Source organism: Pinus tabuliformis, chromosome J, assembly GCF_031772625.1.
Source record: "Pinus tabuliformis cultivar Carrire ecotype Pingquan chromosome J, CPIR1, whole genome shotgun sequence".
NCBI lineage: Eukaryota > Viridiplantae > Streptophyta > Pinopsida > Pinales > Pinaceae > Pinus > Pinus tabuliformis.
In genome coordinates, this window is record NC_142295.1 from 767567287 (window position 1) to 767584389 (window position 17103).

The window sequence follows — 17103 nt, forward strand, 5'->3', positions numbered from 1 at the left end:
AAAAACTACTTTTTTAATTGTATTTTTGGCTTATCTCCTTATAGGTTTACTCAAATTTCAAGTGTAGACACTCGTTGTATGCGGATTAAATTCCACAGCCAACTAGTACCCATTATGCATACTTTTGAGAAGATTCACATTGATAAAAATTGAAGATACATTATAAAAATGTGTCGAACATGTTTTTTTAAAGTATCTTCAATTATGGTAAATGAAAGTCTTCTCAAAAGTATACATAATGGGTACTCGTTGGATGTGGAATTTAATTTTTCATCCAAAGAGCGTCTACACTTGAAATTTGGGTAAATATATAAGGAGATAGGCAAAAAATACAATTAAAAATAGGTTTTTCTTCTTTTCCCTCCAAAATATTTACATATACTTCTTTTTAAATTTAAAGTGTTTTGATTCGTTTGCATATTATGACATAAAAATTTGATAGGCACTTTTAAGCTAAAATTTTCTCCAATGGAGAGCATTTTTATATAATAATAAAAAATCTTTGAGTAAATACTCCCTAAAGGAGATAATAAAGAATAAAATACAAAGAAATGTGGTTTCAGTCTACATTCTATAGATAAGATATAGAGTGGTTGAATAGAGTGTCTCACCCTAATAAAATTAAAAGTGACAATAGAATCAAGATCACCTAAGAGGGTTATTTTCTAATGGATTTTATTGAAGAAAATGTTTGAGGAGACCAAAGGAAGATCTTACATTCATAATCATATTAACACTTCCAAAATAATTGATAGAGTGTTACCAATTGATCAGAATGTAAATATAGACCATTAGCAAACACCAAGAAATACAACCATTCCTTAAAAATGATTTAGAAAAAAAAAACATGGAAAAAACCAAATGACTTAATATTATAAAATGGAAAAATTTTAGTACATTTTAAAACAAGTTTAAATACTACAAAAAATATTTTCCCAACTAAGAATCATCCAAAACATGATAATCACAAATTATAATGTCTTAAAATGACATATATTGAAAATTTGCAAATTGGTATATTACATCACAATATGTCACAAATCCACTATTAATTAGCACTGACCACCATGACCCATCAAGTTGATTATTCCATATTCTTGACTTATGCTTAAATATATTAGATTAATTGATCTCTTATCAAGTCAAATTGTATTATTAAAGCTTAGCATAATAATCATGTTATATGATATCCCAATAAAAAATTCAGCAAACCACAATATATAACAAATCCCCAACTAACCATCATTGACCCTATTAAATTGATCATCTCACATATCAACTCAAAATGATTTACTAATCATCTTATATAATCTCCCAATAAAACATTTACAATGGTTCACCAATAATTTCTGATTTTGTACTTTCATCCTAACTCAACACTACTATTATTTATAATATTCTATTGATTTATGAAAATCCCACTACTATTCAACTTGTATTGTGATCTTTAAGAGAAATCTTTGTTGCCTCCACCACTTCCCTAACATAGTAATATTGCAGATCAATGTGGATAACATGGATCTTATTTTGGATTCAAGTGCAGTGGCACATTGGTTATCATATTGCAGATTCTTTTTACAAGTGCAGTGACACATTAATTATCATCATAGCTTAGCATTATCGATTAAATTTGATCTAAATTCAACTGACCTAGTTATTTCTTAATTTACACTTTTTCCTTTATATGTTGTACTGAGAGATTGAGTAAACTCATTTTTTGAACTCATCCTTCCACCCTGATTCCATCTCTTACAGGCTTACAATCCAACATTTTGACTTTCTTTGAACTCCACCTCAGTAACTCGCGTAAATCAAAAAGGATTTTAATCTCTCCTGATATTTATACACATATAATAATGCGTTTGACCTAGATACTTCATTTCACATTTTTTTTTCCCTTAAACTATATTATTAATATATATGGGGTAAGGATAATTATTTTCTCCAAATAATAATGTATCTGGCCTTCATATTTAATACTAGATTTTCTTACTTGCAAAACCAAATTATTAATATATGATAAGGATAATTATTTAGGCATTAAACACTGTGAAGTAAATACAGGGATATCCTCATTGAAACATCACAATATCAAATTTCTTATAGCATTAGTTAAACACTTGTTTAAATTCATTTAATTATTTCAACCTTTTGTTTGCTAAATTATTTTAACCTTGCATTAGAGACTTACCAATATGGTAATTTAGATCTTCTCTGCAAGATGTCCGATGCCCAATAAGGAATGTTGTTTTGAGATTGTGCCGGAATATTTCATAAGTAGATTTAATTATTATTAATAATAATTATCAACATCATGTTACATTATTTATGAGAGAACATATTTGATAATTAATTTAAAATAAAGTTTTATGAATAATATTTTTCCACATTTTTTTGGGTTTTATAACTAAATTATGTAGAAAACAAAATGAAGACAAAAATAAAAATTAAGTATATAAAAATATTACATAGAGCACACTAATAAAGTAAAATTCTATTTCTTGTAATTAATGAAATGGAAAAAAATATAAAATATAAAGTAATACAACCAGCTTGAATGGTGGTGGCTTATTTTTGAAAATAGATGTGCTAGATGATGGGCCCCATAATTGTATATTAGCCCATTTGATTATTTATAGACACTTAAAATATGTATTTGGCTCCCTTATTTGCACATTATAGAGTTAATTCGTAGTATTAATGGGTCCTTAAGAATTTGATTTATCCTTGCTTATTATGTGCCTAATATTAATTATTTTTGTAGAATATTGTGAGAATATTGGGTGGATTCTGAAGATTTGGAATATGAGATAATCTAGGGACTTGCTCCCTGATACAAGATGGACCAAGATTGGATAATAAATGAACAGGATATTATGAAATAAATGAATAGATTCTGGAGATCGAGTGATTCAGAAAATCTAGGAATGCTCTCCCTATCATTTAATGAAGACTCATTCTATTGGAAATCAGATCCACTATTTGAGAGATTTCTTTTGAGGGGGGGATTAGTCCCCCTTTCAAGGAGGTTGATTCCCCATAGTTTTTTATAAAAACCAATTCGAATTAGCCTCTAGGGGTCAGAATATTTTATCATTTTTATGAGTAACACTTGAAATTATGTAGTTCTACTTACACCTACAATAATGATGTACTTGAGTTTTTCTCGGTCATGAAAGATAGCTTCATTTTAAGCTTCTAAAGTTTGGTTTTCTTTATAAGAATCTGGTTCTCTTTAGGCTTGGCCATCCCAAGATCCTCAGAGCCCTGTTGTGTACCATTTCTCTTATTTCTCTTCATTTGCAACATCCCTTTGCTTAGTTCCTAGTTTCCATTCTTGAGTTTATGATTCATGCTCCATTTTATGTAGTTTAGATGAATTAATGATTGAGTGATATTGTTATTATTTCATTTAGATATTAACAAGTGTGATTTATTATTCTCATAGCTTTGCAAGGTCCTTTTCATCATTGAAATGCTTGGATTATTTTATTAGCTCACGGTTCTGGAATTCCTGGTTTTCTTAGTAGTAATTTTTTGCTAAATTTTAGCACATGTTAACGAAACTATTTTGAGTTGTTTCCACTTGGATTAAGTCCTAAAAAAATTAAACTTAATAGAAAAATCATGCCACAGAATTTTCACTTAATTAGCTTAAGCATTTGGTTACTTAGGTTGACTTACTAGTTTATTTTCCTAACATTTCAAGTTTTAGTAATAAATTTTTGCTAAATTTTAGCACGTCTTAATAAGATTATTTTGAGTTGATTCCACTTAGATTAAAGCCTAAAAACATCCAACTTAATAATAAAGTTTACCCCATATCATTTTTACTTGATTAGCTTAGGAATTTGGGTGTTTAGATCAACTTACTTGTTCACTAATCCGCAAATCTGGTTACCTATACCATTAGTTTTACTTTTACCCTTGTGCAAGATGGGCTACTGAGTAGATATACGCTTGGCAAGGTCCTCTAAACTCTTTCCCAAACTTCCACCATCTTTATCCACCTTAAAATCACTCATTGAGTCCTTAGAATACTTCGGATGCAATCATGTAGCATCATGTAGCAATCTTGTAGCAATCATGTAGCATCTTGTAGCACTTCACAGAATTGATCAAAACTTGGTTAGAATTGTCTCTTTCACCTATTTTTTGCTTTTCATCACCTAGCAATGTCCCCCAAGTCTCGAAATACAACTAGAAGGGACCAAAGACCTTTTTCACATCATCTTTTCATCATCATAGCTTTAAATCTGCAATTAACACTTAGTGTTTTAATCATGAATAATTTGTATTGATTCCTTTTGAGCACTTAATGGTTTCTAAAAATAGATTAGAGTTTCCTTGATGCAGTAGGACATGTAAAGTTTCAATTTCTTCTTTCTTGTAAAGCTATGTTCAGTAGTTTCCTTAGAATTCTGCAAAATGGTCTCTACGCATCTCATTTCACTTCATTGCATCAGATCAATGAAAGAAGGGCACGTTGCATGTTGCACACATCGTGTTGACACCTCTTAAATTTGTACGAACGCTAGATTGATAATTAGGGTTGGTAGCCTTAGGAATTCCAACATTCTTGTTGCAATGTTGGGGCTCATCACTTTTTTTCGTCGCTTCCGGAGAGGTGTCAAAGTATGCATTGTTTTCTTCCCTAGTTGATTCATTTCTTTTACTTTTTGAAAAAAACAAAAAAATTGCATTAGGCATCTTTCATTTCAAAAAAAAAAATGCATTACATTAGCATTCTCATTCAAAAAAAAAAATACTTCTCCAACACCAAACCCCCCCCCCCCCCCATTTTACCATGTGGTGCAATAAGAACCACATAACCATCCACTTTTATAGGTAGAAAAAGAAGAGGTGGCAAAGAAGGTAGAGGAAATGGATAGAGGTGATGACAATGAGGAATATCCTATTGGATTTACCATTCAAGATATTGATATTAGTGTTCATATGGAGAGAATCCCTCCATATTTGCCTCCCAAATTCCATGGTATGAGGTCAAAGGATCCATAAACCTTTCTCTTTGAATTTGAGATACTTTGCAGATATTATGGTTACTTATTAAACACTCGAAAATTGAGATTGTTTCCGGAAACATTAAAGGATAGAGCTCTTAAATGGTTCATGATTTTAGAGAATAATTCAATAAGATAATGGAATGATATGCAAAGGATATTTCTAGAAAAATATAAATATTGTGATCTTAAAGAGGAAATATTTAGAATTATTCAAAAAGAAGATGAGAGCCTTGAGGATATAATAGAGAGATTTATGTATAATGTTAAGAGGGAAAAACTACATCATTTAGGATTTAACACACTAGAAACCCTATTACTTAGAACAATTAGAGATGAGTGGATTGATCTCCTTGATCTAATGATTAGAGGTGATGCATACCAATTATCATTTGAATAATTTTGTGAAATATGCAAGTGCATATCAAGAGGAAGGGCAAGAGTAAGTAAATCAACTTCGAGATCGGTAAGTCAAGATGAACTTGGCAATTTGCTAGATAAATTTAAAACTAAAATTATTAGCAATCTAAGTAAACAAGTAGATATGTTAAGAATGCAAAATGAGAAAAAAAAAGGATGCCAAAATTTGTGTTAATTGTGAAAAATCACATGTTATTAAATATTTCCTTTCATTACCAGGGTTGAAGGAAGTTTACCAAGAAGACAACGGAGAAAATCAAACACTAAAGCAGTTGTGTTATGTAGCTCCAAGAATACCATGGCAGCCTAGTCAACCCAGTATGACACAAGATCCTAATTCACAATTTCAAGGTTATGCACAACAATCTCAAAGTAATTGGAAACACCCTTTCCTTGGTAAACTTGGCCATCTAAACCTCAGAACCAATCTTGGAAAAAAGGTTGGAAAGGACCTTATGGGAGAAATAAACAATATCCTCAATATTTTCCTCAATATCCTCCATATCCAACTCAATGTTATCCATGCCATCCACCTCCACCACAACTAAAACCTCGACCACATACATCTCAAAGATCCACTCCCAATCAACTCCATGCACAACTATTTCCAAACCCAAACAATAAAATAACTCAGCCCACTTATAATGTTGAGGTACAACACTTACAAACAACTCCTCTTCATCAAAATGGTATTCATCATAGATCAGGTAGAGTATTGCAAAAAAGAGATTTTCTTGATGTCAATGAAGAATAACATCCAGAGGAATATCCAGAGGAGACTAAAGAATCATGGACTGCATTTGATGGAGAGTATGCATTAGAATCAGAGATTGAGAAAATTTTTATATTCTTACCATCAGATCCTCTATGTATTCAAGAGAATAATCAACAAAAAGAAGAATATTTGAATGTCATGGTAGAAGAGGATGCAGAAAGTGATCCAAATGAGCAAGTGAACCAAGGGCATCACAATTATATTGAAATTGTTTTCCAGACAATCATTAAGTTGCAACATCACTCTCTTCTTCAACAATTCCTGATCTCATCTGAATCAAAGTAATTGATCTATGACATGTTGGTATATCTTAAAACACATATTTCAAACTTGCATATGAGTGTATTTGTCTTATTGTTACATACATGGCTCCATTGGAAGTATTCCTATGCCTTAAAAAAAAAGAGGCAAAATAAATATCTCAGGCAAAAGCCTCCTTTGAGCTGCTTGAGCTCGGATCACTAGTTGAAAACCTCCATGAGGCGATTAGTGACTTGGAAAAAATAAAAAATAATAATATCCTAGTGAAAACCTCTTTTGAGGTGTCTAGGCAAACTTGCTAGTTAAAAACCTCACTAAGGAAAAAAGTACATTTAAATAAAAAAAAATGAAAAAGATATATTTTTTTTTGTTCCAGTTTCATCTAAGTGTTTTCATGAAGGTAATCCCCCACCTTCCCAACAAAAATAAATAGGTCAGTGCCACCAAAAAAAAAGGAGCAGTGATGCATAGAAAGTCAAAAACAACCAACCTTAGAATTCTTACCTCCTGTGAAAACTTCTCAAGAAGGGACAAAGCAAGGTAAATTCACCCATTTCCATCCTCTTAACATGATTCGATACCTTTTACCCTTCCATTTCATCAATTTCTAGCTCATTCGGAGCATGGTCCCGAAATGTTATAGGATGCCTTGTATTGCTATAGGATACATACATTATCGTTAAATATACAAAACAAGGCCAAATTTTTTTTATTTTTGAAGGGGAGGAAAGTGTATTTGAACTCAAAAAAAATATTCACACCTATCCCAAGTGCCTAAACTTCGCTTTCTCCACCCTACACCATCATTTCAAGCTCGATGTAGTATCATTTATAGGAATGTTTTAATAAAAAGCTAAAACAACAACTTTTACTTGTCGATTTGACTTGGGGAAGGCATAATTTACCTTTTAAATTAATATTCTATCCATCCCCAAAGTCAAAATTGAAATCCAAGCACTTTCCTTTTTGGCCTAAAATTTCCCCATGCATTTCTAGCCCGTTTGCAAAAAAAATTACAACTAGTTCTTTTCATAATTTGAGGAAAATAAAGGAATATTGATATTATTATTTACCTTCCCCATCAATATAATAAAGAACATTTTCATTTCCACCACTTTCAAAATTTGGTATTTTTCCATGCACAAGTTTTGCCTCCTCGTCACAGTCAGCGTTTGATTCCCCCACTTCTTGCTTTTAACCATGGATGCTTGTACCATAACCTTACCTAATCTCCATTAGGTGACCATAACAACAATATCTCCAATGAATGGTGATATAATGTAGCCCTCATGATAGTCACGGGAAACTCTATCTCTTATGACAACGTTTAAGATCCCAACAAAACCACCACTATTTAACAAGAATTGAAGAGAAGATGCCAAGATGGCCTTGACATTGTCAATTTCATTTGAAGAAGACTCCAACAACATGAAAAAGGAAGGTTGGACAACCATGCAAGAAGGACAAGAAGGATAAGAAGATCAAGCCATAAAACTAACTAGTCAGCCATGAAGAAGCAAAAGGATCCATTGACCAAGATTTTTTATGGGGAGTTGCAAAAGGATGATGGTAACATGCTCAAAAAATTTCATATGAATACAATATACCATTTGAGAGATATGGGTTAAACAAGTCTTCTACAAGAAAGTTACAAGCTACTATAGGATTGCCCCAGAACTATTATAGGATACTGGTCAACATAAAAAGGAGGAGTAGTTTGAATGTTTTCCACTCAAGGATAGAGGAGGCCCAAAACATCCCTATCATACATCCATCACACCATTTGAAACTTTTTCCACATTCGTTCTCATCTCTGTCCCTCAAAATCATTTTCCTTCATCCCTTTTCCCACCTCTTTCATCATCATAGAGCTCTATGACACCCAACAACAACTTCCTTATGAATGATCAATATTTTCTAAAGCAATACTTGGAGGAAATGGTGATCCTAGAAGGGTTTGTGTGATTGTTATAGAAATACACAAAATACTATAGAAGTGTGCACATACCCTATAGGACCATATTCAAGGTGCCAGGTCAATAAATATAATCACCATGAAACATTAGAGGGCTACAGCACCGGTCTTGAGAAGGTAGAGGATACCCTTCAAACTACTACAGGATCCATGTTCAACAAACAGTAGTAGTATTTGATCCCCATTGGCACTTGTATCTTGAAGGACTTGCATCATAAACCTTCAATCAACAAATGACACCTCCACAATGGAGACAATTATAAGGGCAAGAGAGGGAAGGACAACAGAACCAAGTCTGCCCATCAAACTATTATCAATATCATAGTGGCCAACTAGAGCAGGGCCATCCATGATTGAGTTCTATTCAAAAGTAACCACCTCTACAACTTCTTGAAACATCAAGAAGATACTAAAGGAATCCATGACAAAGGCAGGGAAAAACAAGAGGTTTGAGTTGCTCAAGGGTGAGTAATAGTTTCAGTAGGGGGAGATGATGAGCCCCATGATTTTATATTTTATTAGGCACATTTTATTATTTCTAGACACTTAAAATATGTATTTGACCCTCTTACTTGCACATTATAGAGTTAATTCATAATATTAATGGGTCCTTAGGAATTTGATTTATCCTTTCTTATTATGTGCCTAATATTATTTATTTTTGTAGAATATTGATAATATTGGGAAGGTTCAGAATATTCAAAATATGAGATAATCTAGGGATTAGAATTTTTCATCATTAGCCTCTAGGGGTTATAATTTTTCATAATTTTTATGAAGAACACTTGATATTCAATAGTTCTTCTTCCACCTCCAGCAGTGATGTATTTGATTTGTTCTCGGTCATGAAATGAAACTTCATTTTAAGCTTCTAAAGCTTGGTTTTATTCATCGGAATCTAAATCTCCTTGGGCTTGGGTATCCCAAGAGCCTTAGAGCCATTTTGTGTACCATTTCTCTTATTTCTCTTCATTTGCAACATTTATCTACCTAGTTCCTAGTTTCCATTGTTGAGTTTATGATTCATGCTCAATTTGATGTAGGTTAGATTAATTAATGTTTGATGTAATCTTGTTATTATTTCATTTAGAAAGTTACAAGTGTGATTTATTCTTCTCATAGTTTTGTAAGGTCCTTTTCATCATTGAAATGCTTGGATTAGTTTACTAGCTCATAGTTCTGGAATTCCTAGTCTTCTTAATAGTATTTTTCTGCTAAATTTTAGCATGTGTTAACGAAGCTATTTTGAGTTTTTTCTACTTGGATTGGGTACTAAAAACATTGTTCTTAATAAAAAAAAATTATCCCATAGAATTTTCACTTGATTATCTTAGGAATTTGATTACTTAGATTGACTTACTAGTTCATTTTCCTAAAAATTTTGGTTTTAGTAATAAACTTCTGCTAAATTTTAGCATGTGTTAATGAGCTTATTTTGAGTTTATTCCACTTGGATTGAAGCCTTAGAACATCCAAATTAATAAAGAAAATTACCCCATATCATTTGCACTAGATCAACTTAGGCATTTGGGTGCTTAGATCAACTTACTAGTTCACTATTATGTAAATCTAGTTACCTAGACCATGAGTTTGATTTTTCCCCTTGTACAAGATGGGCTACTGAGTAGGTTTACTCTTGCAAAGGTCCTATACACTCTTTCCCAACCTTCCACCATATTTCCCCACCTTCAAATCACTGCTAGATTCCTTAGAATGCTTTCAAATGCAATCATGTAACATCCTGTAGCAATCTTGTAGTAATCCGATAACCATTAGAGAAATTTTGAGGTCTAAAATGGGCCTCAAAAAAAAAATGTACAACAAAAAGAAACTTTCTAAGAACCAATAGGATTAAAGGTGGCAATTTCAACCATGGGGGATGATTCACCATTTTTAGAGTTAAAAAGTAAAAATGATTAAAAAAATTAAAATAAATTACTTTTTTCAACTCGCATTTTCAACTTTTCTCCCTACGGTTTTACTCAAATTTTGAGTGTGATAACCCATTGGATAGATAATGTAATTCATAATACAATGAGTACCCATGTTACATACTTTTGATGGACACTGCTACATGAAAAATGAGAAATACATGAAAATCATTATTGCAATCACATTTTTAATGTATTTCTCATTTTTCGTGTAGCAGGGTCCATCAAAAGTATGCAACATGGGTAATCCTTGGATGAGAAATCCCATTCAATATTCAACGAGTTCTCTCACTCAAAATTTGACTAAAACAATAGGGAGATAAGTTGAACATACAAGTTAAAAAAATAGTTTTCTTATTTTTTCCCTATAAAATTTGATAATGTAATGTAATCTTATTTTATTATTACCAACATTATTTTATAATATTCCTTAGGAGGCCCATTTTAGACCTCAAAATTTCTCTAATGATCTTGTAGCACTTCATAGAATCTATTAGAACTCGGCTATAATTGCCTCTTAAGCCTAATTTTTTCTTTTCATCAGTTAGCAACATCCCCCGAGCCTTGGAATCCAACCAAAAGGGACCAAAGACCTGTTGAACATCATATTTTCATCACCATAGCTTTAAATTTGCAATTAGGATTTATTTTTTTGTTCACAAATAGTTTGCATTGATTCCTTTTGAGCACTTGATGGTTTCTACAAATAGACTAGAGTTTCCTTGATGTAGTAGGACAAGTAAATTTTCAATTGCTTATTTCTTGTAAAGTTAAGTTTAGTGGTTACCTTCCTTAGAATTCTTCAAAATGGCCTCTTCACATTTCAATTCACTTCATTGCATAAGATCAACAAAAGAAGGACACATTGCATGTTGTACACATCGTGTTGACACCTCTTAATTTGATACGAACCCGAGATTGATAATTAAAGTTGGTAGCCTTGGGAATTGCAACATTCTTGTTTCAATAATAGGGATCATCGCCAGATAAATTCATTCTTAAGAAGACCTTAAAAGAGGTTTAAATTATATTCTAACATAAATTATGATGCCATATGGTGCAAAAATCAAATGATATAAAACCCTAACCCTAGCAAATGACATGGAAAAAGAACAGGGCCCTAAGTAGCCTAGTTGATATGCCAACTTCTCAAGGCCATTAATTTTTCGTAAAAACTTTGTTTGGGGCATTTCCTAGACTATTAAAAGCTTAATCCATGATCTGTCTGTTTGGAAAGACATGCAGTCAGTTATGGAATGGTTTATGTCAACTACAACAAATGTAAGGGAAATTCCCAAAAAATGCATCAAATGTTCAAGAATTATAGAATTGTAGTAAAGATGCCAATATGTGGAATCATTTAGACTCAATGAAATAGGTGGGTCGCCACTAGTACCCACCTATATCAATATTTCCCTTCTAGGAAGAAATTTCCCTTGGTGCATCAAGTGCCTCCATCAAACTAGGGAAGTTATGTTGAATCCAACTCCTAGTGAGCCACTTTCCCTAGTGAAGGAGTTGCCTTGTTTTGAAAAAATTTTAGAATTGGGTGTTTTACTGGTGGGTTCCCTTCATCTTTGTCTCCATGATCCATCAAACAACTCCTACTCAATGCAGTAATGATTGATTTCTACATGGTTCTAGTGTTTGACCACCTTTGAGGTGTCTAAAGGAGGTGGAAAAATATGGTTGAAGCATCTCAACGTTAAATATAAGGTACAATCAAAGGAAGGGGGAATAATCAATTCAAAATAATTCTCAACTACAACCTTGGTGATGGTTTAAGGCCCATATATGAGTGGTTGATGCTTCTAATGTTGTCTAGTAATATTTTGTTTTTGCAAATCATAACCATACCTTATCTATGTCTTGAAATTTTCATTGTACCTGATGTTGATCATAACACTACTTGTACTTACCATTAGATTTATGGAAAATATCATGAACACATTGTTGGATGTGTTGGATCATTTAAACAAATTTGGCTACTTTACTATCCTTGTCCTAAGCATGGGAAGACCCTCCCTATGTAGATACAAGAAGCAAAGATATATCATTTGGGGCCAATGTTTGGAACCCTAAGCAAACCTAAAAATGGATATGGCTAAAAGGCACGAGGGATGTTGCATAAGCAATCCCCCGAGCTACTATTAACGTAAAGGAGAATTTTACCCAATATGAATGTATGATTGGAGTTTTACATTCTTGTAATATGCATAATCACCTGATTAACCACCTCTATCTATCCATTAGATGGGGAGTATCCTAGGCATTTAATTTGGTCATTTTGGTTTCCATCATTGACCACTAGTTGGACTAGAAAGTACTTGGGAACCTAATGTCCAAATCTAAAAGGATTATCTATGGAAGCATGAAATGAACCAAAACATGCTCAGAGAGACCTTATTAGTGGATTCTTCTATGATACTCTTCTTACAAGGTATTAAAATGGCCATCTTAGAGAACCAACCAATATCCAAAAATACACAACCACTTCCATTCTTGGTTGATGGAAAGCTATGCATGTGATACATGGAGATGGACTAGGGTTTTTCAAAGGTAGGCAAGGGAGTGTACAACCCCTACTTCTTAATGGAATTTTTAGGGTCTGCACATATAGTGTATGATATAGTGTTCCTACTAACTTCCTATTATAGTTTCAGCCAATATAAGTACTTTGGCATCACTACAACAATTTTCTGCACATCCAACACATTAGCTTCTCATGCTTGCTTTAAGGAATATAAATATGGCCTAAATGCCATAATATTTCATCTTGGAGATGAAAATTTTAGGTGGTTTTCCTATGCCTAGTGTTTAAAAGGCATTGATGAGTTCAAGGTCATTATCATACAACTTGGGCCATTTGAAGGTATATTTTCCATAAGAGTTGAGCATTTTGGTTAACATTGAAATTGAAAGTTGTTTGAATAAATCCAAAATATGATGTTTGTTGGCTTATACTTTATGATTAAGTGGAACTATTATGGCTATGAGGGCCACTAATGATCACAATATTTCTTTAAATTTCCTAATATATGCATGAACATCAAGGGCTTGTGAATAGTGTGGATGATATTCTCCTCCCAAAAATATAATCCTTCCATTGGCAATAGGCTCACAAAATGGAGCATATATCCTTTTCATAAATTGGTTACCTATAATCGACATCAAAAAGTGTCTTGCTATGGTAGACTATTAGATTTACATACTAAGTGAGGAATGTACTAATAGAACAATCTAAAGCATTTATCTCAATCTTGAAGTATTATTACATGTTTAGTAGAGTGAGTACTAGATTCAAACAAAGGTAGTGTTTCACATCTTTGAATTCTTTCTATTATGACTTGGCCCAAATGAACATGGATTTGGACCTAGCCTTGGACAATTGACTTAGGGTACAAGAAATTACATGTTTAGTAGAGTGAGTACTAGATTCAAACAATGGTAGTGTTTCATATCTTTGAATTCTTTCTATTATGACTTGGCCCAAATGAACATGGATTTGGACCTAGCCTTGGACAATTGACTTAGGGTACAAGAAATACGAGATAACCTAAAAATGTAACTCTTATAGAAGTTAGCAAAGCCCAAGAAACTAAGAAGTTAAGTTAGAGTTATCAAGGCCACCCAATCACGAACGACATGGATCTTGGCTAGATCCACATGCACCCCATGTTCATCCTTGATGTATCCTAGATATTGAATCATGTACATGTCAAATGATCATTTCACAAAATTAGCATATAAATTGTTTTGTCATAAGGTGCTCAATAATTTTTACACATCTTGCAAATGTCTTCACCCAAGTTTTGTTAAAGATAAGGATATCATCACAATCCATGGCCACAAAAGAATTTTCAAATGACCACAAGATATTAGTGATCATCCTCATGAATGTTTATAGAGCATTGGTTAATCCAAAAGGAATGATCAACCACTCAAAAAGGAATTTTTAAGACTTGAAGGTAGTCGTTCATACATCAGTTTGCTTCATGGGTACTTAATGATAACCCAAGTTCATATCAATTATAAAAAACTTGGAACCCTTGAGCTAATCAAGTAGATATTCAATATAGGGGATTGATATTAATTATGACTAAGATTTTCTTCAAATATCTACAATCAATATAGATTTTCATGTCCCATATTTTTTCTACACAAACACAATTGATCATACATAAGATGAGGAACACAATAAATTGTGGTCCCTTTCGATAATATTTTAAATCTAATGTTTGATTTCTTTATTCTCTAGAAGACATCATACAGATACTTTCCCATTAGGGAAAGGATCATGAGGTGTCAAATAAATTAAATTCTTGACTTAGTAATGTAGGGGAATATCTACAAGTGAAGCAAAGATAATTCTATATTCTTTCACTATCTTTTCCACCTACTTATTCTATCTAGAGAGACATTGTGAAGAGGCTATGGTGGCCACAATGGTCTTCCATTCACTTTCTAGTAGAATCATGAGAAATATAAATGTCCTAGCTTGAGAGATTTCCATCATGCACTACTTTGTTGAGATCAAGGAAACTACAATACTTGAAGCTATCTATAATACCTTGCAAATCTAACCTCCAAAAGGAACAATGGCATTAGGGGGCCTAGAAAAATAAATGACATGATGTTTCCACATATAGGATCATCCCAAAATAACTTCACAAACTTCAAGTGGGGAAAATCATTCAATGCCTCATGTTTAAAGGGATATATTCCATAGGGAAACATTTATTACTAATGCAAATTTCTCATCCTTGGATCTACCAACTCATGGTGTAGGGCTACGAGTGTGACATTGTTGGCAACTTAAATATCTTGATGAATTGATGACCTCTATCAAGGTAAAGTTATTATAGATATTGGAATCATGATTTTCATTAGACCAAAGCTTGCAAGTGTTAGTCTCTTCTACAATCTCTGGAGTTGGGATCCACAAGCGGTGGTTAGTCAATGTAAGGAAACACACGGGGAGAGTTGACCCAATATCCAACAATCGCCCCCCCAGTGTAATCTAGGTGAGTTTCGAACTTGAGGCCAGTGGCTCTAATACCACTTGTTTGAATCACACTTGTTTTTAGACAAAAACTCATAAGAATTAGTATTTTATACAATCACAAAAGTTAAGATCCACTAGAGGTGGTTAGTCCATGTCACTAAACACACGAGGAGTGTCAGACAAATGTCCAACACTAGCCACCCCTATTAACAATCAAATGTTGCAGAGTTCCCTTCACCCACATATATGAATGGAGGAGGAAATCACCTTCCTAAAGATCCTATATCTCTTTTGGCTTGATCTTTGTGGTTGCAATGGTAGAAATAACTTATGTTTTGATGATCCAAATAAAAGCTTGATCCCGATTCTGACTCTTGTGATTTCATATTGGCTAGAAATGGTTGTTTTAAGTGGAATTTGTTATTTATGTGATATGGGATTTTGCGGTTCTCACACCACTTTTAAATATCCTTCTTCGACTTTACCTTACCCTTCTTTTCATCTATCTTGGATTACTTTTCCTAAGGGTAGATATCCTTAATCTATGTTTTGTTCTATGAGTTATGATCACTTTTTCTGTATTTTTATTGTGACAAATTTGCAAAATCAAAACTCTTAATTATTCTTATACTTAAATTGTTTCTTTCTTTTGATAGCATATTAGTAAGTGTCTCCTAGCAAGGAGATATATAAGAACTCCAATTTATTTGGATGCACTTATGTAGGGCATGCAATACTTCAAAACCAAGTGCTAGTCAAAGTGTCTAATACCTAGTTTTGTCTACTAGGTGTGGAAGATATTAGTGTACTCAAATACCATCAAGTCTCTCTCCTAGTGAAAACTTTTCCATCTCATGTATCGGTCATCATAGTCTCCAATAGGGTATAATTCCTCCTTGAGGGAATCAACAAAATTTTCTAGAGTAGATTTTTTCCTAAATATTGTAGGCTCATATTTAGCATGTCTATCCTATTAATTCTCCCATAAATATTTGACATGGGGAAGGGGCTTATGAGTGTGAGGGTGATATTTCCAATGTAAAAAATATTTTGAATAGAGTAATAACCCTCTAACAAATTTAACCATTTATCCAAAGCATCTACATCTACTTAGATTTCAAATAAAATGATGTCAAAATTAATTTGTAACTTAAAGGATGTCATGACTATGAAATAACTACTTGAAGGTGTATCTCTTATTATTGGTAGTTGTTAAAGGATCTTGATGAAATTATCCATAATCTCATTATTTTGTTATGTGAGGGATTCCTCTAGTAACAACTTTATAGTATCTCGTTCTCAATAATATATCCTTTCTTTTTCTAGGTATGAATGCTCCTTAGGATGGAAAGAGTGGTTTTCTTCAATCCTAGTAGATTCTACACCCAATTCTTGATATCTTGACCTCATCAAGGTCATTCATGGAGAAAGAATAAATAAATCATTGATTTGGATTATGTAGATACTGAAATGAAAATATAAATATAAATGGAAACACATAGATATTGTAGAGAGTGCAGTAATATAGTGAAACCAAAATTCTATCAATGAATGAAATGGAAAATTACTATAAAATGTAAAGCAATAGAAACATGCTAAAATGGTGGTAGCTTATCTCTAAAGAGAAATGTGTCAGCTATGTTCATTCACAAGAAGAAATTACAAAAAGATAAAGTTATCTTTTAACATAAAGAGTGATTCTCTAAGGTGGAGAA